General features: G+C 41.3%; 1 long non-coding RNA gene across 1 annotated transcript; it reads right to left on the bottom strand.

Moving 5' to 3' along the window:
* Positions 1 to 1,341: 1,341 nt before the first annotated feature.
* LOC120234574 lies at positions 1,342 to 7,602 on the bottom strand. The gene is made up of 3 exons (XR_005529132.1): positions 7,469 to 7,602; positions 7,071 to 7,191; positions 1,342 to 1,581 (listed from the first exon to the last, which is right to left on the bottom strand). It is a non-coding gene; the product is annotated as an uncharacterized LOC120234574 (long non-coding RNA).
* Between the last annotated feature and the right edge of the window lie 17,522 nt (positions 7,603 to 25,124).

The following is a 25,124-nucleotide window of genomic DNA, read 5'->3' as shown; positions in this document are numbered from 1 at the left end:
CACACACCATTGCCCCCAAAGTGAGGACAGTGAGATCACTTGCTTCCAGTCATATCTTCCCTCCCAGGACTGGATGCCAGCCGGGGCTCTCCTTTGCTCTCAAAATGCAGGTAAAATTGTACAGTGTCTGCCATTTACACTACCCCCATTCCCATGACCCATCGAAGTCCAAAGCCCTCTTGAATATTTCTGAGAATTCAGAGGAGTTGTGGGGTGATGTTCCATTTGCCAGCACTATGGCTCCTGAACTCCAAAGTATTGATTAGGGGACCATCCCCATTTTCCACATTTGTCTTTGTCATTACAGACACCACATCCTAATACACATGCCTCTGGATGATTCCCTCCCCTGCATCCCAGGGTAAGGGATTGTGTCATACTCATTTTCCACACCTGGAATCTAGTAAGTGTTCAACATTTTCTGATGAATAATTAAAAGGAAGGAAGGAATGTTGTGAGAGGTGTCGTTGAGGTTACTTTGAATGGCAGGTCAAGGCCAACCCTAGAGAAAACTGTGTTAAAGTCAATAAAAGTTGTTTCTCATCCACAGTCATTCCTGCCCTGCCTGCTTCTGATGCCTTTCCGGGTCCTGGTCCAATTCCAGTCCAACCACAAGCTGCTGAGATATTAACTGACAGTGAAAGTTCATACAAGTTCAACACATTTGCTCCCTGGCCCAGCCTGTTTGCCTTAAGAGGCCTCCTACCCTTCCAAATGGGTCAAGTAATACCACTGTAAAGCCATCCCCACTCGGGCTAACCCACACCCAGACAGACCCAGAACAGAACTGACTTCACAGCTCCACACCCAGACTCCCTTACCCTCTGTACAGAACCTGCTTCCAGAAATGATCACTCTGCAGCACTTTTTTTCATTTCTCCAGCTCAGCCTCTAGATTGTGAGCATTTTTGTGATTCCTTTCCCAACTCCAGCACCTAGCTCAATGTTGGAAACATACGAAGACCTAGTAAATGTTTGCAAAATGAACAAATAATGAGGGGGAAAAAAAGAGTATGGATGCAGCCATTTTGAGTCAGTGAAGAAAAATAGCAGAAATGCTTATAGCAGACAAAAGGCAGGGGGAGTAAAAAAAAAATGTAACAGAAAAGTGGAATGTTCATTCAGCATTATTGAACAGATAAGTCATTTGGCAGAGCATGCTGAGGGAGGCCTGGGTTTTCTAAACCCCAGCTCAATGTTGTTTTCATACTGCCTTTATCATCTCTGTCACATTATTTTTGTTTGTGTTTTGCAGCCTTTTGGGGATTACAACATCAATTCGCTGTTTGCTGGGTTTCACAATTCTCCTTTCCCATCAAGCACATACCATGAGGCACATACAATAATTGCTTTTTATATTCCCAAGAATTTAAATTATATTCTGCTTTGTAAACTTCATGATACCCCTTTGAGATAACTGGAAACACCTGGTGATGTTGTGAAACCAGGCCTAAGAATGGCCATTTCCCAGTGTGCTCAGCGGGGCTCCCACAGTTAAGAACACAGTTCCAAGCTTGCAGCCTTCTTCTTTACATGTGCTCTGCTTCTGGGCTTAGAATTTGTGTTCAGCTCAGCTTAAACCTAGGGACAAGTGGCAGGATAATCTGAATTACTGAAGAGTCAAAAATGTATGCAGAAGGGAGTATTTTCCTTCAAAATAGTCTATTAATTTAGGCAAAGGGTTGACTTGAATTAGCAAACTAATTGTTTTTATTCTACAGGTGGCCATGTGGCACCCCAAACTGTAACTACTATAACCACTAGTCAAGTCTGGCTACTGAGCCCTTGAAGTATGGCTAGGCTGAATTTTGAAGGTTTGGTTAAAAACAAAAACCACTCAATAGTTTTAACATTGAACACATATTAAAATAATAACATTTTAGGGCCACCTGAGTGGCTCAGTTGGTTAAGCATCTGACTTAGGCTCAGGTCATGATCTTACCATTCATGAGTTTGAGCCCTGCATCAGGCTCTGTGCTGACAGCTCAGAGCCTGGATCCTGCTTCTCCCTACCCTCCCCTGCTTGTACTCTGTCTCTCTCTCTCTCAAAAATGAACATTAAAAGAAGCTTTTAATAATAACACTTTAATATGTTGCTTTAATATATTACTAAAATTAATTTTACCTGTTCCTTCTTACTTTTTTTAAATGTGACTACTGGAAATTTTTATATTACATAAGGGATCCGTATTATATTTCTGTTGGACAGCACTGGTGGAGACAATGCCTAGACACACTCAGTAAACTATTGTAGCAAAAAAACATAAAGATTGGATCACTAATGGAGTGAAGGGAGAATTCATTACAGGGGAAAATATAGTTCATTTTAGACAAAAAACAAAACTTCGCTTAAATTACTAGTTCCATCATAATTTCCATTTCACAGTGCAATCCACTAATGAGCTAATGCCCAGAGGTTATAATGACTGGAAACTGTCTTTAAAAAAAAAAAAAAAAAAAGATTTTAAGTAATCTCTTCACCCAATACAGGACTCAAATTACAACCCTGACATCAAGAGTTTCCCACTCCACTGAGCCAGCCAGGCACCCTGAAACCATTTCTGTATTACAGAATTAATGGACCCAGTAAATACATCAAACCGCCATTTCCTCCTAAATGAAACCCTGTACCTAAATCTTTACATTGTCACGATTGCTTTATGTATTTTCCTACATCATCTCTGGACTGTGAGCTCTCTGAGGACAGAGACCCTATGTAGGTCATCTGGTAGAATGACCAACGATCCTGGTTTGCCCAGGACTGAAGGTTTTTCTGGGGCATAGGACTTCCAGTTATAAAACCAAGACAGTCCCAAAAATCCTCAATTGCGTTGGTCACTCTGCACGGAAAATACCCCCAAACCCTTCAATATTCCTTGTGCTTGATATAAAATAAGTGCTCAATAAATACTTTTAGGTGCACTTGTGCTAAAAACCGTGAACTTTTATTGAATCTTTTCTCATTTGTGTATAGACACCCCTGATAGAACTGCAGTACCTTCTAAATCAAAAAAGGATTAGCATGAGATGTTTTTTTTTTTAAAAACATATTTATTGACCAGAAGTTTCAATATCAGGATATCTTCCCAGGCATTAGCACTGCAAGAACAATCTTTTGTCCCTGTCAGTGGAACTTTCTTTCATCTTTTTCCTCTTGGCCCCACCTGCACCAGTTTCACCACAACATCCCATCTGCCGATGCTGACTTAGGGGGCCATGGCCATTGCCAAGGACCCTACTCAGGCAGGGGAGACAGCCAGTTTCTTGATCTCAAAGGGTTCCAATGTACATTGTCTGTTAAGCAAATCCAGCACAGTTGTGTCTTTGGGACAGGGAGGAACAAGAAGGATACCGGAAAGACTGAGGACGGAAGGGAAAACAGAAGAATTCCCTGATCCATTACTGGCTTCTTCCAGGAAAAGTATTAGCATATGTGGTACCAGGATTCTGTGACCCCAGCTCAGAAACTTTTCCACATCAGACACAATCTCACAGAGTGATTAAGAGCCTGGGCTCCAGAATTAGGTCCTAGGTTAAAACCTGGCTCTGTATTTGCTGATTTTCTCTGGGCTTCAGTTCCTTATCTGTAAGTGGTAACAAGAATACTTAACTCATAGGCTTATTGTAAGGAGTAAATGAGCTCATGGATGTAAAGTGCTTTGTGCAGTTCCTGGAACATAGAGAGTACTGGATGTGACTGCTCACCATAATTATCCTGTCACTTAAGGTCAAGGGAGAAAGTTGGTACAAAGAAAGAGCATGGACGTTGAAGCCAGAGCTGGAAATACTTCAGTTCAGATCCATACAATTGTGGTCTCTTTGTGCTTCAGTTTATTATTTGGAAGGTAGAATTCCACCTTGTAAGAGTCATGAAAATTAAATGGGGCGTAAGAAGTATAGTGCCAGCTCATGGATCAATGAAGATAATTGATATTGATCAATGAAGATAATTGGTAAGATTCTTTTTTTTTTTTAATGTTTTATTTTTAAGAGAGAGAAGGAATGTGAGCAGGGAAGGGGCAGAGAGAGGTGGGGACAGAAGATCTGAAGTAGGCTCTGTGTGACAGCAGAGAGCCTGATGCAGGGCTCAAACTCCTTAACCTTGAGATCATGACCTGAGCTGAAGTCACATGCTTAACCAACTGAGCCACCTAGGTGCCCCTTTTGGTAAGATCCTTTCTCTATTCAACTCATCTTCTCCAATATAAGTCTGAGAGACCCAGAGGATTTTCCGTCTTCTAGTGTACCTCACACTCCCAGCTCCCATGCCTAGGCTTTACTATCTCAGTTCCAGAAACTGACCCTAAAATGTTAAAAGCCTGCCTAGCACTCAAAATTCAGCTAGAACCCACCTTCTCAAATGTCCTTTCCTCTCACCAAGCAGAGAAGGTAGCCTCAGCCAACCATCCCCTCATTTAATCCATTCCAGTGAGTCAAGCCCTATCGCCCTTAGATAACGTCAGCATTCCACAGTTCTTAGAAAATGGCAACATAGAGAAAAATAATGACAATACAGTGGGTTTGTACATTTTACAGTGTACAAACGAGAGAAAGGAGGTAAAAGAGATGGAGAAGGAGAGATGTAAGAGGGACTGGTCAGAATCTGCAGTCTCCATGTGGCCACTTTCTGCTGGTTGAATGGGGGCCCAAATGATTCTGTCTAGGTGCTAAGTAGGCACCCACATGAAACAGGCTACAGTTAAGCGTATGTTCATTTGTTAGAATCAACAAGTGATTGTCTGTATCTACCTCTAAGTTGCAATGGGTAAGATTGGCTCCTCTGTTTTTTTAAAATATTTTTATATATTTTTTAAGATTATATAATTATATAGAAATATAGTTATATATAAATATATTATATTTATATAGAAATATATTATATTTTTAATATAAATTTTATTAAATTATTTAAAAATTTATTAAATTTTATTAAATATAATTAAATTAAAATTTTAATTTATATATAAATATATAATATTATATTATATTTTATATAATTTTTTAAATGTGGTGAGGGGCACCTGGGTGGCTTAGTCAGTTAAGCATCTGACTTCAGCTCAGGTCATGATCTCATGGTTCATGAGTTCAAGCCCTGCACTGACAATGAGGAGCCTGCTTGCAATTCTCTCTCTCCCTTTCTCTCTGCTCCTCCCCTGTGTGTGCATGCTCTCTCTCAAATACCTAAATAAACTTTAAAAAAATGTTTAAAGTAATCTCTACACTCAACATGGGGCTCAAAGTCACCATCCTGAGATCAAGAGTTGCATGCTTTTGTGACTGAGCCAGTCAGGCACCCCTCCACTGGTTTTTATTTTATTTTAAAATTTTTTTAATGTTTTTTATTTATTTCTAGGAAAGAGAGATAGCATGAGCAGGGGAGGGTCAGAGAGAGAGGGAGTCACAGACTGAAACAGGCTCCAGGCTCTGAGCTGGCAGTCAGCACAGAGCCCGACGCAGGGCTCGAACCCACGAACTGCGAGATCATGACCTAAGCGAAAGTCGAACGCTTAACCGACTAAGCCACCCAGGCGCCCCTACCCCTCCACTGGTTTTAAAGCACTGATTTTCAAAATGCAGTGTGCATCAGAAAGGCCTGGAAAGTTAGGGAAACGCTGGAGAGCTGGGCCCACCCCCAGGGACTCTGGATCAGTCCATCTGGGGCATTTGTGTTTTAAACCAGCCTTCTGGGAATCGCTGGTGCTGGTGGTTCTCTGGCCAGCCAAATACCGACCATTTTGTTCTCTCTTGCATATTCAAAGACTCACACACCCCAAGCCTCCTTTCCCAGCCTCTCCTGATATTGCATTTGCTTTCACATATGAGCAACTCTCAGGTCTCACGTGTCCATTACACGTCTTCTCTTGGAACCTTAGGATAATGAAAAGTCTCTATTGGTCCTGGATGGGCAAGTTCCCCTCAATCAAAGTGAGGTGGGCAACCTGTTTAAAATTCACAAGTCTTGTAAGTGTCTCTAGGTCCTGACAAAGCAGCATGCCCTCTATCTCCCGCATCACTGCTTCTAATCCACCTCCGGGGAAAGTAAACGCTTTTCCTCTGTCCCGTGGATGCTTTACGAGAAGCATGTTTTGTTTCTTAGAGCAGGTGCTTACCAGTTCATGATCTCCTGTCTGAAATTCAGTACCCCAGGTCTCCAGGTGTCACAGGAAAGAACGTGTGACTAGGAGAAGCTACTTCGGGTCGATTTAGAAAAAGCAGAGAGAAAAAAGCAAATGTGGAAACTGGCTCTTTGGTTTTATTAAAATCACTAATTTCATGGACTTCCCCTTCAGCCTCTGCATGTAACATTTATCCATTTTCTTGTTTTAGTCACCACTTAGTGTTGCTGTCAGTGTTGTCATCTTTTTGCAAAACTTCTTACCAATATTCATGCAAATATCCCAAAAGAAAGGGAAAATGAACCTTCCTGAGCTGCCCACCCCCCAGCTCAGGCAGCCTGCATCCAGGTGTTTATCCAGAACCATAAAGACTTTTGAAAGGACTTTACAAGTGTAAAAAGCTCTCAAAACAGATTGATTGACAAAATACCAACTTCGGTCCAACCTCACTCCTCAAAAACTAGTGTTTCTGGAGGCGTGATTTTAGGGGCCTAGGAACAAAGCCTAGATTTGGTAAGTTTAGGAAAGAGAAGTGAAGCAAAGAATCTTTGCTTTACACACAGAATAACTGAAAAAGGAGGCAACTGAGTGAGGAGTGTGGGGGAAGGGTGTTCATTCCTGTTTTGAAAGAACAGAAAGGGAGCATATTTTGCTTTTTAATTTTTTTTTTTTTTTTTTTTTTTGGTGCAAGGCAGATGGGCTGTGGATTGACACTAAATAAATCCCTGAATAAATGACTCTCTCAGCTCTGGGGAGGGGGTGGTGTGGAGGGAGTGGGGGATGGTAGGAAGTGGTTTGTACATATGGAGCAGATAACTTTTTTAAGGAAAGAAGGATTAAAGCAAGAACCTCAGGGCATTTAATAACTGTGGCATTTTATTCTTGCTTTATGTGGATTATTGGGGGATTATCTTTAAAAGCAAGAGCCCAGTCTAGTGTTACTGTTTGACTCACCCTTCATTTCCTCTCATTTAAAATCTGTCTCCTCCGTGATTTTCATTTGGTCATAGACGACTCCGGAGCGTAAAAGAAGTTCTCCTGATATACATGAAAGGCTCCACACAACCAACCTTCTCTAAGGAACAGAAATGAGTTTTACTGTCAAATGCAACCTTATAAGATCGAAAAGCCCAATTAGAAGCATTAAACAGCGGAGCCATACAAGACTGGTGTAGCCAACGGCGGGGGCCTAAGCTCACAGCTGCCGAAGCTGGGGAGAGCCGGCTGGGGGCAGAAGCCGGACCTCTGTGGGCATGCGCAGGCTGGCACCACGTGGTCTCTGCAGCTTCGCGGGGACTTGTGCACAGGAACCAGGCAAATGCTCGTGCTTTGCCTCAAATATTGCAAATCACCTGAGGGAGAAGCTGTACTTCAAAGGGAAAAGTCTTTCCTTGGGCTTTGTGGGGCCTGAAAGCAAGGATAGTCTAAAGTGAAGCCCAGTGGAGGGAAGATTCAGCCTCCTTAAAGTTCTGCGGGGGGATTCTAGACTTAGGGGATCATCTGAGAAAGTTAAAAAGAAGTAGTCATACAGTAGTCTCGGGAATTATGACCTCATAGAGCAATGGGCTTTGGGGCCAATTCCAAAGGGTGGATTCTAGTCCCAGTTCAATTACTTATTTATAGTCTGACCTGGGACAAAGTAGTTAAATTCTTGAAGTCCCAGTATTTTTATTTGTGTGACGGGAATAACAACATTGTTCTCACAGGCTTGTTGTGAGTACCTGTAGCTTAGTACATTGAGCTCTTCTTTTTTTCATACTTAATGCTCCAAACGAATGCTCTTCATTTTCCTGCTGTGTCTGCCTTCCTCCCACCTGCCCCCAAACTCCTTCCTTCAATCACAAGTGCTGCTGTGCCTACCTGCCTCAGGGATTTATTTCATAATGTCAGAAGGGGATCATTTGATGAAACCTGCCAACATTGAGGAATTCCCTTAGCAAACACTGGTAAGGCCTACAAGCTCTGACAGAGCAGCTATTCAGCGAGTAACCATCATTTGCACCTGCTATGAATTATTTCACCACCAGAGAAACTGCCTCACAATTCTGGGTCCAGGTCCAGCTGGAAACAAGAGAAGGTGGGTTCCCCTTCTGTAGTCAGAGGGTAGAGAGCCAGCCAATCAAGAGAGAGCAGCAGATGAGGCAATGGCTAGGGGGTGGGCCCCAGAAAAGGCAGGGGAGTTGAATCAGGGAGAAATCAAGGCAGAGGGTGAGCCAAGGGGAAGGACACGTTGACTTTAGAGGCAGAGTGACGTCAGGGGAGGGGAGAGACTCTAACAGCCTCTCCAGGAATTCTGGTGCAGGGACTCGAGGGCAGCAGTCCTTCCTGACAGAATGATGATCTGAAGCTGTGTCTATGTAGCACTCTGGATTGACAAAGCTAATTCGTATATTGAAACCCACAAAATGGAGGCCACCCCACAGTGCCCTGGCCCAGGTCACAGATCTAAACCTAAATCAGCCTGCATTTCCAGGAAACACCTCATGGCAACGAAAGCTAACATACACCAATCAGAGCACCAACTCTTAGCTCACCTTACCCTAGAGGATAGGACCCGCTAGCCTTATAAGGAAATTCCCATCTCCTAGCCAATCGTGCTGTTTCCTGGTTGCATCTTCCACTGGCTCTTGCCCAAATATCCCGCTGCAAGAGCACTCCACTGCTCGTGAGTGCTGTACTCCCCCAAACCCATGGGTTGTTTTCCCTTAAAGGGAGGGCATCAAATTAATTACTAAATTGTTTTTATTTTGTCATTTGATAGTATAAAAATGGGGAAGGGGTGCGTATTAGGCCTAACAAAGATGATGAGCATGAAGGAGTGAACTAGTTTGAGGAAGGAGTGGCTGAAACTTCTCTTCCTGAGCTTTCCCTGGAAATGAAGGGCAAGATGGAGACTCGGGAAAAGGAGCCAGACCAGTAGGAGGGAGGTGAGGCCAGGGATGGGGCCTTGAGCCACAGAGAAACTTGGCCTAAGAATCTGTATTTTTTTAAAGCTTCCTCTCAAGGATTCAGTTTGGGTGCTCCTCCATTACTGGTGTCATGTTTTGCATGACAGTGAGCCAGCTTAACCATCTGCCAGCTCTCAATTCCTTCTCTCATTGTTATGTAAAGCTCGTGTCTGTGCTCATAGTGGTTTCTTCCCACAGGGACGTTAACAAGGCATTATAGGCACAATTCCTAAGGACCTATGGAAAAGGTTTCAGACTTAAATAAAAAATAAACTGGCCGTAAGCTGGGAAATGAAAATGTACAAAATCAAAATTAATACATGTTTAAATGCCGGCAAAATGTAACTTTTTCATTACTCAAATATAACACAGTTTCTGTTTTGTTATACATAAATTATAGTCAAATATTCAAACTCTTTCCCTCAGCTTCTTCTTCTATAAAATGGGTATATAATAGTAACTTTCTCATAGGTTTTTTTTTTAACATTTTTATTTATTATTGAGAGACAGAGAGAGACAGAGCATGAGCATGGGAGGGGCAGAGAGAGGGGGAGACAAAGATTCTGAAGCAGGCTCCAGGCTCTGAGCTGTCAGCACAGAGCCTGACATGGGACTCCCAACTCACAAACTATCATGACCTGAGCCCAAGTCGGACGCTTAACTGACTGAGCCACCCAGGTGCCCCCTCATAGGTATTTTTTAAATCCTCACCTGACATTGGTGGGGATAAATGTGATGTATGTGAAGCCCTGCAAGGTGTACCAGCATGACGTCAGCAACGGTGTTGTTAATGATAAGGAAGATGATGGTGAGACCATGAAAGCATACTTTTCCCACACAACACGTTTAAGAAATCTCAGTATACTCAGCATTTGTGATGTCAACATACCTCTCTCTGAAATACAGGGGCACAGCAGTCCAAAGCCAAACCGTAGCTCTCTATAAATACACCCCCACCTGTATGTTCTGGTCTGGCTGATGAGGATGTGGCATGGTGCTTTCAAGTCACAAAGTGTGCCAAGTGCTTTCACATCCTTAATCTTCTTTCCTCCTTATTGCTGCCCTTTGAGGTAGGCAGCCAGGGTATGGAAACATCACATAGCACCCTGGAGGAATCAGGCATGAGCTCTGTGACTTTTAACAAGTCCTTTAACCTTTTAGGTGCAGTTCGCTCACAGTAAATCAGGAGAGAGAATTCCTGCTTTGAGCAACCCACAGTCTTGCGGGAATCAAAAGGGAGACTGTGTGTTAAAGTGCTAAACCACATATCCACATATAAATATCCGATCTGCCCTTATTTTGGGCAATAGGAAACTAACATTGACAGAAATGACCTGACGTGTGCACAATCTCTCCGTTTACAAGAGGGAAAGGCAGGACAGGAAATTGGGTCAGTGTGCCTTCCTTCACACAGCACAGCTTCCTGAAAGGCTAACCTTCCCTGCAGGCCCATCACCGCAGAGGCCAAGTAAGGAAAGGCTCAGGTCACACAGACCCTTGCGGACAGGGTTTTGTAAAGCAGACTTGGCCAATAGATCACCACCCTGACCCCATAGGTCAGGCCACCACCTCTCTGTGGGAAGCATGGCTTCCTGTGTCAGCCTCTGCACCAAACCAAAGCCCATTGGGGATATTTAACTCTTTGCTACATCCCAATTTATAGTAGGGTCAGGGGCATGAGGTGCATTGGGGCCTAAGGTTCCTGCTGATGTGGTTATGAGTTGGATAATGGGTGCATTTCTGCCTGAATTCCAGATGACAATAGCTCCCATTTCTTGAGTGTTTGATATCAGTACTTTACCTGTGTCATCTTATTCAATTCTTACTATAGCCCTCTGAGGACATAAGCACTGTTATTGTCTCCATCCTTCAGGTGAAAAAATTGAGGCTCTTACATGTTAAGTTACACTTCCAAGGTAATGCAACCATGTCTGTTAAAAGATAGGCAAGATGAGCGAAATAAGTCAGGCAGAGAAGGACAAATATCATATGTTTGCACGTATAGGAGGATTAGGAGGAACTTGACGGAGGAACAAGGGGGAGAAGAAGGGCGGAAATGGTGGGGGAAAGGGAGAGAGGCAAACCATGAGAGACTCTTGAATGCTGACAAAAACTGAGGACTGATGGATGTGGGGGGGAGGGGGGGTGGGCATGGAGGAGGACACTTTGGGGATGAGCACTGAGTGTTATGTGGAAACTAATTTGACAATAAAATATTTGTAAAAAAAATAAAAATAAAGATAATTTTAAGTAGTGAGAAAAAAAAATAAATAAAAGATAGGCAAGAAAGGGGGCAGTTTGATCTTCAATACCAAATGTATCTTTGGCAACATTGTGGACAGCAAAAGCCAAGTTCCTTTTCCCGTGTAATTTGTTGAATAACCTACACAGCTTCTCTTTAGTAGATCTGAGTAGGACAAGGTTGTTGCTGTTGATTGACTCGGATTTTAGCATGAATATTTAATGTGCAGGGCAGCCAGTACACTTGGCTAATGTAATATTTCAAGCTCTGTTTTCATACTGAAGGGATTTGCCCTCCCTTAATGCATGTCTACATCCTGTCCCAATCCTTCCAACAGCATTTTCCACACAGATAATGCCAGTTCAGGGAGCCTCTTTTTCCCAGCTCTCAGTTTAAGATAGCACTTACTCTTATCTTGAGATAAGGATTTTTGTGATGACAGATGCCACTGGGCATTGTCTTCACTTTTATAATTTCCTTTCCAGGCCCTCCTTACCTTCTTGGTTACAACCCATTGACAGATTCAACTTGGCTGATGTCATTCACATGAATCGTTCACGCCTTTACCATCTATCGATCTCTGTATCCATCTCTATCCCTGTCTCTGTCCATTCTCTTTCTCTTCTTTCAGCCAAGCCAATTAGATTAGCAGGGGACTCTGTCATCAAGATGTACACTCTTGTTTGCTGTGCTTCTGAAAATTCTTGAGGAACAATTGCATACAACTAACATTATATTCATAGTGAACGATGAAATACTTACCCTCTAAGATCAGGAACAAGGCAAGGATGTTTCCTCTTACCCTTTCTGTGAGGCAAATAAATGTATGCATGTGGATTGGAAATAAATAGGCAAAACTGTCTTCATTCATATATGACACAACGTTGTATGTACAGGGGCACCTGGGTAGCTCAGTCAGTTAAGTATCTGACTCTATTTTGGCTCAGGTCATGATCTGGCAGTTTGTGAGTTCGAGCCCCACACCACACTCTGTGCTGGCAGCCTGCTTGGGATTCTCTCTCTCTCCTCTCAGCCCCTCCCCTGCTCGTGTTCTCTCTCTCTCTCTCTCAAAATAAATAAATAAAATTTAAAAAAATTATATGCAGAAAATCCCAAAAAATCTAGGACAAAATACTAGAACTAATGAATAGGTTGAGTTAGGTCCAAAGACACAAGAACTATACACAAAAACCAATTATGTTCCTGTATTTGCACATCCAACAACCCAAAAATAAAGAAAACAATTGCATTCACAATAACATCAAAAAATATGTAGCGATAAATTCAATAGTGGAAGATAAACACTGAAATGGACAATGTATAGATGGGACACATTAAAGAAGATCTAAGTAGAGGAAAAGACATCCCAAGTCTATGAGTTGGAAGACTCAATATTGTTAGGGTGACAATTCTCCCCAAATTGATTTAAAATTTCAACACTTCCCAAAAGAATATCAACACTTTTGATATTCCCTGGGATATCAAAATCCCAGCCTTTTTTGTATATATTGATAAAATGATCTTAAAGCTTATATGGAAATATAAAGGAGCTAGAATAGCCCAAAATGATTGTTAAAAAGAACAAAGAGAACTTATACTCCTCACTAACAAAGTTCACTATAAAGACGCAGGAATCACAGTAGTGAAGACAGTGTAGGATTGGTACAAACATAGGCATGTAGGGCAATAGAACGGAATTGGGAATCCAGAAATAAATCTCACACTTGTGGTAAATTGATTTTCAACAGAGGCACAAAAACAATTCACTGAGCAAACTGTAACCTTTCCAATAAATAAATGCTAAGATTGGAATCCATATACAGGAATCCCTATAATCAGACATGCATATATAAAAACATGAACCTACCTCACAAAATACACAAAGATTATCTTAAAGACATCAGTGTAGGATCATAGACCTAAGTGTAATAGTTAAAATTATAAAACTTCTAGAAGAAAACATGGGAGACAATCTTTGTGACTTTGGATAAAGCAAAGTTTTCTTAGATACAATGCCCAAAACAAATTAACCAAAATGAAAATCTTTGCCACCTCAAAAAACACTATTAATCTGATAAGGCACTCATATCTAGAATATAAAAGAGCTCTTATACCTCAACAATAAAAAATAATGACATTAGAAAATGAGCAAGACTTTTGAGTGGACATTTCTTCAGAGATATACAAATGGTGAATACATACATGAAGAGCTGCTCAACATCAGTAGTCACTAGGAAACACCACAATAAGGTACCAATTTACATCTGCTAGAGTGACCATGATGAAGGAAGGAAGGAAGGAAGGNCATCTGCTAGAGTGACCATGATGAAGGAAGGAAGGAAGGAAGGGAGGAAGGAAGGAAGGAAGGAAGGAAGGAAGGAAGGAAGGAAGGGAGGAAGGAAGGAAGGAAGGAAGGAAGGAAGGAAGGAAGGAAGGAAGGAGGAAGGAAAGAAAGAAAGAAAAAAAGGAATAATACCAAGTATTGGTGAGGAAGTGGAAAAATTGGAACCATCATCCCACTGCTGGTAGGAATGTAAAAGGATGCAGCCACTTTGGAAACCAGTTTGGCAGGTCATCAAAACGTCAAACATAGAAATACCATCTGACCCAGCAATTCCAGGCTTAGATATCTACCCCCGATAAATGAAAACATATGTCCACACTAAAACTTGCACATGAGTGTTCATAGTAGCATTATTCATCGCAGTGCAAAAGTAGAAACAACGCAGATGCCCATGAAGTGGATAAGTGGCTAAACAAAGTGTGATGTATCCATGCGATGAAACATAATCATTGATTAAAAAAAGAACGAAGTATTAATACATGTTACAATACAGATGAACTTCAAAAACATTATGCTAAGTGAATGTAGCCAGTCACAAAAGACTACATATTGTATAATTCCTTTTATATGAAATGTCCAGAATAGGAAGTTTTCAGACACAGAAAGATTCATCATTGTCAGAAGCTACATGGGAGGGGAGAATGGAGAATGATCGCTAATGGGTTCAAAGTTTCTTTTGAAGATGATGAAAATATTCTAAAAGAAGAATATGGTGATACTGCACAACTCTGTAAGCATACTAAAGGCCATTGAGTTGTACATTTTAAACAGGTGAACTTTATGGTATGTATGTAAATTATATCAGTAAAAGTTTAAGAAACTGATAACAACAAAAGACACCGTTAAGAAAATGAAAGGACAAGACACAGACTGGGAAAAAATATTTGCAGACTACATCTATGGAAGATAACTTGTATCCAGAAGGAAGGAAGAACATTTATAACTCAATAATAAGACAAATGATCCAATTATGAAATGAGAAGAAGATTTAAGTAGACCCTTCAGTAAGAAAAATGTACAAATGGCTAATGAGCATGTGAAAAGATGCTCAACAGTATTAGTCATTAAGGAACCGCAAATTGGAACTGCCACAAGGTACCACTTCATATCCTGTAGAATGGCTACTATCAAATAGATAGCTAATGCTCTGTGTTGGGAAGGATGTTTAGATATTGGAACCGTCAAACTTTGCTGATGGGAATGTAAAATGATATAGCCAATTTGGAAAACAGTTTGGCAGTTTCTTAAAAACTTTCACATTAAGTTACCATATGACCCAGCAACCCCACTCTTAAGAATCTAGAGAAATGAAATTTCTCGTTCACACAAAGGCATGCTTGTGACTCATGGCCCCGTACTGGAAATAATCCAGATATCTAACAACCAAGGAAGAGATCGACAAAATGTGGTGTACTCTACAAAACAAACCAAAAAACAAACAAAAAAAACTTTCTTTGTTTCTGCATATAAGATTTTACTTTTCTGTGGAATGTTACTTTGCAAAAAAAAAAATAAGAAACTACTAAAATATTGTTGGGAGAAAATTCTCCACGGTCTAAGGCACTGACTGTCTTCATTTCAGACCATTTTTTCCCAAAGATGGTTGTTTAGCAAACAGATGTGGAAGATTGAGATAGTGCCTCCCTGTGGAGCAGAGGGAAGATTTGTTTAATGTCCAGTGTAATAAAGATAATGTCTTTCTTCAGGGCAAACATTGAGTGAGTTTGCTTGCAGCCCATAACAAAAAAATTGAGATCTCCTACACTTAGAATTCCTCAACTTTGACATAAACCCACTGCATGTGCATCCATGTGGCCCCACTTGCAGCATACCTGTGGGACTTGAGGGCCAGAGGGATCAGCACAAAAGTGAGGCCAGGCTGCCTGCTGGGCCGTGAGTAATGAAGTCCTTGCTCCCTCACCAGGGAGAGTCATATCTTCAGTCATGAAATTGTGGCAGGCTAAATTGTTAGCTTGCAATCAGGGTAAAATTTCAGACCTTCCCTGGTTCTTGACATACAAACGACAACATGGACAGTTCTCAAAAATATTATAAGCAAAAGAAGCCAGATGCAAAAGACTACCTATTGTAGGATTCCATGTACATGAAAAAGCCAGAACAGGTGAATTTATAGAGACAGAAAGTAGATCGGTGGATTCCCTTGGGCTGGGAATGGGAGCAGAGACAGATTGCAAGTGAATGTGAGGAAATATTTTGGGGATGATAATAATATTCTAAAACTGGTTTGTGGCCATATTTGCACAAGTGTCTAAATTTACTAACAATCATTGAACTGTGTGTATACTTATAAGGGGTGAATTCTTATGGTGTGGTGTATTGGTAATACCAATAGGTATTTAATACACACAGTGAGTTGCTGTTTCACACTCACAAATTCAAATTAAAAAGACTGGCTGCCGTGTGGATTGGGAAGGAAAGGAAGCAGCATTCATCCTTTGCTGGTCAGAGTTTAAAATGGAGAAAGGAGTTTCTTGAAAAGTTAACACACATGAACCCTATGAGCCTGTAATTCTGCTTCCTAGGTATTTACCCACAAGAAATGAAAATATCTGGAAATAAAAGGGGACAAGAGCAGACCTCCCTGAGATGGGTCACTTTGGCATGAAGAGTATTTTGAGTTAAAAAGGCATCGAAACCCAACAGATTCGGGAAAAGCCCTTTACCTCCCCAACAATTACTTAAAAAGAATTTAGATAGAGGACCTTCTCCAGGAAGAGAGCTATCACAGCAGAAAACGACATTATACTATGAAATAGGTAATTGTAGATAGAGGCAGGAGCTAGCAAGCCCTGTTTGATCAAGTGCTCCAGATCCCATTATTTCTGAGTGGCCCAGGAAACCTTTGTTTACCAAACATTTACTCTTTCTCATCTTCCTGTGAATTGCATTCCTTCCCTTTGAAGTCTCTGACCCCTACTCCTTTCTCCTTAGTTCAGGATAACATACATACCTCATTTTCCCTGCCTTCGGAATTACCACGTCTGTGCAGATTCCCCATAGATGTGCTATTAAATCTGATTTCTCCTGTTAATCTGTCTCATGTCAATTTGATTTCTAGTCCAGCTAGAAGGACCTTGAAGGAAACAAGAAACTCTTGTCTCCTGACAACATATACTGGATGTTTATGGCAGTTTCATTTACAGTTACTCTCGATTGAAAACCTAACCACATGTTCATCAACTGATAAAGGAATAAACAAATTATGGCTTGTTCATACAATGGGATACCATTTCCACCATCCCTCACCTCCACAAATTACTGATGTATGCAACCCCATGGACGAGTCTCACAGTCATTCTACTGAGCAAAACAAACTAGCTACAAAAAATATATGAAGAAATGTAATTATTTAAATGAAATTCTGGAACAGGTAAAATCAGTCTATAGAAACAAATCAAATTAGTGGCTGTGAGGCATGACAAGGGAAAGAAGAGACACATAGGAAATTTTGGGTGACCTGTAAATGTTTTATCTCTTGATGCACGTTTGTCAAAAGTCAACTTATGTGCTAAACATGTGTAAATTTTATTGTATGTAAATTATACCTTAATAAGGTTTTTAAAAAGTGAGCTTATTATCTTCCCTTGAAATTGTGTCTCTCTATGATGGACAGGAACATCTTCCAAGTTAACCAGGTTAAAAACTGTGAAGATTTTGTTGACTTTTCCTTCTTTGTCTTCCAAATCCAGTTAGCTATAGGTCCAGTGGCTTTTCCCTTTGAAGTCTCTCCATTCATTACTCCCCTCTCCTCCGTACTGTACATCTATTGTTTTCATCTGTTTTGCACAGACAGAAGCAGAGGCAAAGTGGGGAGAAGGAGAGAGTGGAGAGGAGGGAGAGAAGGAGAACTTAAAACAATGAATTCTTTGTTTGTTTGTGGGGGGTAGGATTTCAACGTAAGCTTTTGGGTCATGTTTCTGTTATTTGCAGCAAATACTGAGGCAGAATGATGTGGTGATTAATAACTTGGACTCTGGAGGCAGAGTGACTCGGCTTCAGTGAATCCTGGCGCTACCACTTACTGACTATGTAACTCTGGGTAAGTTGCTTAATCAGTCTGAACCTCAGTTTCCCCATAATCACTATACTATGACTACTAATAAGACAACCACACCTTTCTGCGAGCATTTTTGTTGCCGTTACATAATTAAATATTTAAAAGACAAAAAGAACAATGTATTGGAAGCTATAACAGGAAGAGCGACAGCGTTGCTGTCGGATGATGGAAGAGGTGCACCACATAGTTAGACAAACTTGCAGGCAAAGTCCCCAACACTGCCTTCATCAACTCCATGTTCAGGAAGTCCCCAGATCACCTTCAGGTTCTATAATTTGCTCACAGAAAGCCATCATAGTTTAATTGCAGGGAAAGGATACCGACAAAAATCAAGTAAAAGAAGACACATATATGGCAGAGACTGAGAGGCTTCACATTTAAAGCTTCCAGTGTACCCTTCTCATAGAGTCAGGACGTGTTACGCTCCCAACGTCAGTGAGTGACGGTGCTCAAAGGGGCACAGAAGCCTGAACTTCAGTGTCCAGAGTTTCCTTTGGGGCATCTTACGTAGGCTTGGCTGATTGATTGCTACATGAGTGAACTTGGGCTCCAGGTCCAATGACACTGCATGACCTAAAGCCCTGACCTCAAGTACATTGTTGGTCTTTCTTGTGTGGACAGGCCCTGCCCTAAACAAAGACACTCCTACCAGATATGACAGAGTGCATCCCAGAAGCTGAGCATAAAGGTCAGACCTTCTCTTTGGATAAAGCCAGTTCCTTAGTGTACAGGACCTAAGCCAGATTTGAAAGCCAGCTAAGGTTTATAATTAGCGTTGAAATAAATTGAAGTCTGTGGAAGAATGTAGCAAAAGCCACACTGGATTGATTTGTTACTATTATTTTCATGTGTTTTTTAAAAAAATCACTTTCTTGTATACTTAAAAATTAATGGCGATAGTTCTTACCCCTAGACTTCTGTGTTATCCTGGCCGCCTCTTTCTCCTTTTTCCTGTTGCTTCCTTATGAATATTTTATGTTTTCCTAAAATTAGAAAGTTTTTAAGCGTTGTAAGAAAAACTGTACTGAAGGTTAAACATACATTTTTCTTGGAAGAAAGTAACAGAATGGCCAGAATCACATTCGGGAGTTTATCCGTTTTTAGTAATCTATGCTTTCGTCTATATTGCTATAGATAATTGAGAGTTGTCTAAGATTGGTTTTTGTTAATGCTTAATTTTACTTGATTTTTACAAGATAGCCATTTAGCAAAAGAAGTTCCAAATGATTCCTCATTTCAGCAGTAATAGGCAAGAAAAGAAGATCAGATCCGTGAACTATTTACCTAGATGAACAGAAATACCCTTTTCTGAAATAATGGATATGCAAGGTTTAGCCATTAAAGGGTTGGGGTGAAATGAAAATCCCCTCAATAATAGTCGAAATCTGAGAAAATCTTTCAGGGAAATTAAACACTTGATCAAAAAGAGGAAAGGGTTATTGGTGTGAGCCGGAATTAACTGGCAGAGTTGTTTGAGAAGAGGCCTCAATTATAAGAAGCCGGCAGTTAACAATATCCTCTCAGGGATCTGCGTTTCCTCAAGGCATCTCTTTGGGGAAATGCAATAGTTTCATTTTCTTTTCATTAGATAGGAAACAGTGCCTCACCTTTGCAAAATGAGAAGAAAACTTTAAAATTTTGAAAAAATATCAGAATCAAGAAGGAAGAATTTAGAAGGATGTTTCCAGTATAAATTAAGAGTGAGCACCACCCCAAATTGGGGTCTATGACACTAGAAAAGCATACTTCTATTAAATCTTATTCTGTAAACAGAAATATTGTTTAAAAGGCAAAATAACAGTGATTGACACTTTGTTCACAAAACTAACTAGGCACGTCTAGCATTTGAACACTTTTGGCTCATAATAAAATCCCTAAAATGAGTCGGTTATTTGAATCTTGTCTTTGTTAGCTACTTGTCACGTGGTCTTAAGGAAAAAAGACCACTTTCCCTGCAGTATTTGCCTATTAAAAAAAAAAAAAAAGAATGGGACTACTTTCTAGTTAAAATGTTACTGTTATTATCATCAGCTGCCATCATCCTCCTCACTACAAGTGCTGCATATTAAGTGCTAACTATGTGCTTTCCATAGTTCCTTTATTTAATCCTCATGAAAGCCCAAAAGGTTTAAGTATTATTATTTTCACTTTATAGATGAAAAATCTGGCACTCAGAGAATTCAGTAGGTAAGCAACAGAGTTAAATTAAAACCAAGTTCTGTGGGGCTCTAAATGTCCCCCATGCTTTATTCCCGTCCCTGTGGGTCAATAGTGTAGTATTTCCTATGAGCACTTGTATCTGCCCTGCTGCCAGTGTTCAGGACGGGCATTCACATGCTTGTGCTCATGGTCAGCTCAGTACCTGGAAGGACAAGGTCTCTGCCATGTAGTGGGCCTAAGGTTAACAGAAGATGGGCCCCCGCCCGCAACTCAATGTGGAAATGGGCAGTGTGAAGCAGTTCATTAGGTTGTGAAGAGAATTATTTTTTCACAATGGTTTTTTTTTTTTTTGAGAGAGAAAGAGAGAGAGCATGAGTAGGAGAGAAGCACAGAGAGAGAGAGAGAGAGAGAGAGGGACAGAGGATCTGAAGCAGACCCTGTGCTGACAGCAGAGAGTCCAATGCTGGGCTTGAACTCACAAACCAAGAGATCAAGACCTGAGCCGAAGTAAGTCACTCAACAAACTGAGCCATCCAGGCACCCCAGTTATGAAGAGAATTCTGATGCACCGGGGTCAGAGCAGCAGGCTGACCAATCCCTAATTCAGCTAAATGAACTGTTTGGTCCTGGGCCAATTCTCTCTCACACTCAACCCCAACACCTTATGTTAACAGTACGTGCCTAATACCTCCTAATACTCAAAATTTTTTCTAGTGTTATTTTAAAACCAGCATGCCTTCTATTACAGCATACTGCCCTTTAGGTAAGTGTACACTCAAAATATATTTCACTGGTGTCTTTAGTCAGAACTCGTTAGTTGCACGAGGCAAACCCCCAATTTGTGCCTAAGAAAATGGGTAAGTCTATCGGGTCACAGAGCCAAGTCATGGGATGGGTGGGATGAAGCTTGCCTGAGGAAAGAGTGGATCCAGAGACTCTAGCACCACCAGGATTGTCTCTCTATCTCTTCATGGGGGACACTGGTGGCTCTGGGCTCACATGCTCAGAGGACCACAACCAGAAAGGAGAAAGTATGTGTGAATCTCTGTAACTCCTCTTTGAAAAGTCCTGGGAAACAGTTGTGATGTTCCAGCTTGGATCCTATGGATCATAGACCAATATCTGGAATCGATCACTGGGGCCAGGGAGGCAGTCCTATAAGAAGATGGCCACTTCCGTTTAGACCACTGGGTGAGAGTGCAAGAAGGAAGAGTTGTGCCCCCAAAGAAGGGGATGATACCAAGTTGGACACCAGCAGAATTATTGGTCACCTCCCCAGTCGTAGTTGACCAAAGGGTCATGCCTGGAGCGCTGGCTAGGTTCTAACATCAGTCTAAAACTAAAACATCACATATCTCAAAATCAACCTTGCAAAATCGCTAAAATGGATATACAACCCTAATTCTTAGTCACACTAAAGATTGAAAAAAACACGAAGCTTGACAGAATAAAGTAAATGTGCACAAGCTCATGTCTGGGCATTCAAATAAGCTTACTTTTAAGACTGTAATCCCATCCATTTCCAAGAATGGGAGATACAGAGAAAATTCTAAAAGTGCCCCCTCCTTATCCACTTGGTTCTTTTTAAATATGAAGCTTCTGCTACCTTCGTGCATACGAAATACTTTGTTATGACAGTGAAGAGACATGTGAAAGTATATAGCACATGATCTGGCCATAGAAAGTGCTCAGTCAATGTCTGCTCGATTTAGATCCAAATCTTCCTTGAAAGTAAAGCGTTTTTTGGGTTTTTTGTTGTTTTGTTTTTGTTTTTCGGTTTGGATTGGCATCTTGTGTTGTGGCCTCTCCAAGCAGCAACCATTTCCTGCTCATTTGGGCTTGGTCTTCTGGCAATAGAATCATATGCTATAGAAGTTTCTTATAGCATGGGCTTTGTGTGAGGAGAGGCAGCCTGATGGGTATAAAATGGGCTGGGATGGCTTGAGGAGCCTGAGTTCTCTGCTGAAATTAGCCATGTAACTTTAGGCAAATCCTCTCTGTTTCCTCGACCTTAGTTTCCTCACTGGCAAAATTGGGTTTCTCCTACCTCTCTACCAACAAAGCTGTTGGAGGAAGACTAGATAAGATAGCATACAGCTAACAAGCAAGCTCATATTAAGCACTGAAGCAGCGAATTTCCTTCCCTTCTGGGAAGGGATTACATTGTGCTGAACCTCAGGACACCAATACCCAGAGAGAGTTTGGAACGCCCGTGGTCACATCCAGCATGAAATGGTTAAAGCAGCAATTTCTGTCTCAAAAAGAGAAACGTGGCATGAGCGCTTCACTGCCCCCCTTTTGGGGGCAGAGTTAGCTTCTCCTTGTTTCTCTCAAGCTGCCAAATATTATTTTCAAATACATTGAATTGTGCCTAGTGAGAAAATAATCATTTTGGATTTGAATTTGTGCATGTGATGTGATGCTACTGAAGATACTCAGCTATTGAGCTAGGAAAGCATGTGTTTTTTAAAAGTATTCTGGACACGCTGCTGTTATATATATAAATATATATACTCATATATAGGACTCACTTGTCCTAGAAAATTTTTTTAATGTTTTACTGCTGGTGGTTGAATATCTGTTTCCCGACTATGGCATTAGCCGCCTTAACCTCTCCTAATCGATTGCTCCAAAATAGTTTACCGTTGTTCATTATGTTGCAGGTCATGTAAACATGCTTAATGCATGTTATGATTATGAGGAACCCTTTTGGCCCAGAGAAACCCAGATGTGGCACAAATATTCATAACACATGGCTTCTGGAAAATACCTGGCTTGGAGATCTAAGCCAATGTGGAATTAATTTGATGTAACTCAATCTCTTGGAAACATTGTCTGCTATAATTGCCTTAAAATTATATTACTGATTGGTTAATTTGGATAGAAATGATTTTTTCGATAAGTATAAATTAGAATCTTGTGCTGATTTTGCAGAGGAGATTAGGTTCTTCATTTCATTTTAATGGCCTTCCAGGACTCCAGTTCAATTGTTGGTGAAATACAGTTGCTGCCCAGTAAATTGACACCCAGGCTTAATGAGTATCTTGGGGTAATCATTCCAAGATGGCATAGACCTAAGCAGCAGCCCTCATATTTAAAAACATTAAGTCATGGGATACTTATTTTCTTGGGCTATGAATTTCCTATCATTGTACCTTATCTCTGAGATACATATTGTCGAGAACAAATGGAACATTTGGGATTGCTACATATGTTAAAACATTATGTTAAAACATACACTAGAGCACACACACAGCATGGGTCCCCAAACCATACCTAGAAGATGGCTTAGCACATACCCGTCAGTTGTCCCCCTTGATCTTAGACCCAGTGAGTCTGTAAACACCAGAAAGCAGGACAAGACCCTGCAGATGTATTGATAACTTTAATACATACAGTATGTGAAATTTGACAAGGCTGAGACCTGACCACTCAGTATGCTAGACCCTACCCTCTCCTTGCCTTGTTCATGTTTCCAAGCAGAGCATCAGTAAGTGACTCATAATTTATTTGTTTGCCAGGGTGAGAGTAAGTGAGTGGACTGATCAAGGAAGAGAAACAGCAGGGGCGCCTGGGTGGCTTAGTCGGTTAAGCGTCCGACTTTCGCTTAGGTCATGATCTCGCGGTTCGTGGGTTCGGGCCCCGCGTCGGGCTCTGTGCTGACTGCCAGCTCAGAGCCTGGAGCCTGTTTCAGTCTGTGACTCCCTCTCTCTCTGACCCTCCCCTGCTCACACTGTCTCTCTCTCTCCTAAAAATAAATAAAACATTAAAAAAAAAATAAAAAAAAAAAAAAAAAAAGGAAGAGAAACAGCAGACATAGAGACCTAGAGATGAGACAGAGCATTGAATACTCACAGAAATAAGTCCAGGAAAGTTGGGTGTGCAGACTAAGAAGAGTAAGGAGAGAGGCAGCATATGGAGAAGAGACTAAGTCTGCAGGGGTTTCGCCTCATTCTAAGGGCAGTGGGAAGCCACTGAGGAGCATTAAGTGAAGAAGTCACATAATCTGGAGCACCTGGGTGGCTCAGTGGGTTGAGCGTCTGACTGGCTCAGGTCATGATCTCATGGATTGTGGGTTCGAGCTCCACATCGGGCTCTGTGCTGATAACTCAGAGCCTGGAGCCTGCTTCGGATTCTGTCTCTCTCTCTCTGCTCCTCCCCCACTCATGCTCTGTCTCTCTCTCCTTCAAAAATTAATAAACATTAAAAAAATTAAAAAGTCACATAATCAGATCAACATAATTGTGTGTGTGTGTGTGTGTGTGTGTGTGTGTGTGTGTGTTTTAGCTGCAGGACAGCCAATAGATTGTAAGGGGGTCAGGAGTGTATCCAGGGAATGCTTTGAAGTGACCCAGGCAGAGAATTAGGTTTCCATGAATGGGAGTGGGGAGAAGTAAGGGAAGGTTTGGCACTGGATGATTGACTTGATGTGGGAGTTGGGGCGGGGGGCTTGGGGAGTTGGAGGAAGAAGGCAGCTCCCAGGTTTTTGACTTGAGCAACTAAGTACCTAGGGCCATTTATGAAGCTGGACGACACTGGAGGAATGGCTTTGTTTGCTTTGTTTGCTTTGCAATGGTTTGTATACTTTGCAAGGTAGGGAATATGAGGATGAGTTCAGTTTCAGGATCACTGAAGTATCTGTGAGATGCTCAAGCAGAGATTGGGTGAAGAGTCGTGGAGAGTTGGGGTGGGGGTGGTGGGCGGGGTCAGAGAGAAGGGCTGGGCCAGCAGAAGTGCTGATCTCAGAGCCATTGGTATAAAAATGGCAACTTGAAGCTTCAGTAGTGAGCTGAAATCTTCCAAGGAGAGAAAATTTCAAAGAAAGAAGGCTTTTCAGCGTGTATCCTTAAGGAGAGGCCGACAAAGGGGATGGAGAAGGAACAGTTAGAGAATTGGGAGGAAGCCAGGAGAAACTGGTAACTTACAAATCTAGAAAAAAAAGATTTTGAGAATATTGTCCTGCTTCCCTGCGTGTGGCTTGGAAGACCGGAAGTTCCCCTAAATATAGCATGTGTGCATCAGACTTCTGGATCTGACCCTGGTTCTACTCTTCTCACAAAGCCCGAGATACAATCCTCTAACAACAAACATGTATTGCAATTAGTATTTTAAAGCTTAAGTACGGCCTCTGTGGAGGACAGAAAGAGTAGAAGTAGATCATGTGCTCAAGGAATCACAATCTTGCAGAAGAGTCGAGAAACATTTTCATATAGAAATAATTCACTGGGCAGGGCCA

This window comes from Hyaena hyaena, unplaced genomic scaffold (assembly GCF_003009895.1).
Source record: "Hyaena hyaena isolate Hyena2069 unplaced genomic scaffold, ASM300989v1 scaffold_111, whole genome shotgun sequence".
Taxonomy (NCBI): Eukaryota; Metazoa; Chordata; class Mammalia; order Carnivora; family Hyaenidae; genus Hyaena; species Hyaena hyaena.
The sequence above is the reverse complement of the archived record's forward strand: the minus strand, read 5'-3'. Positions and strand labels throughout refer to the sequence as shown.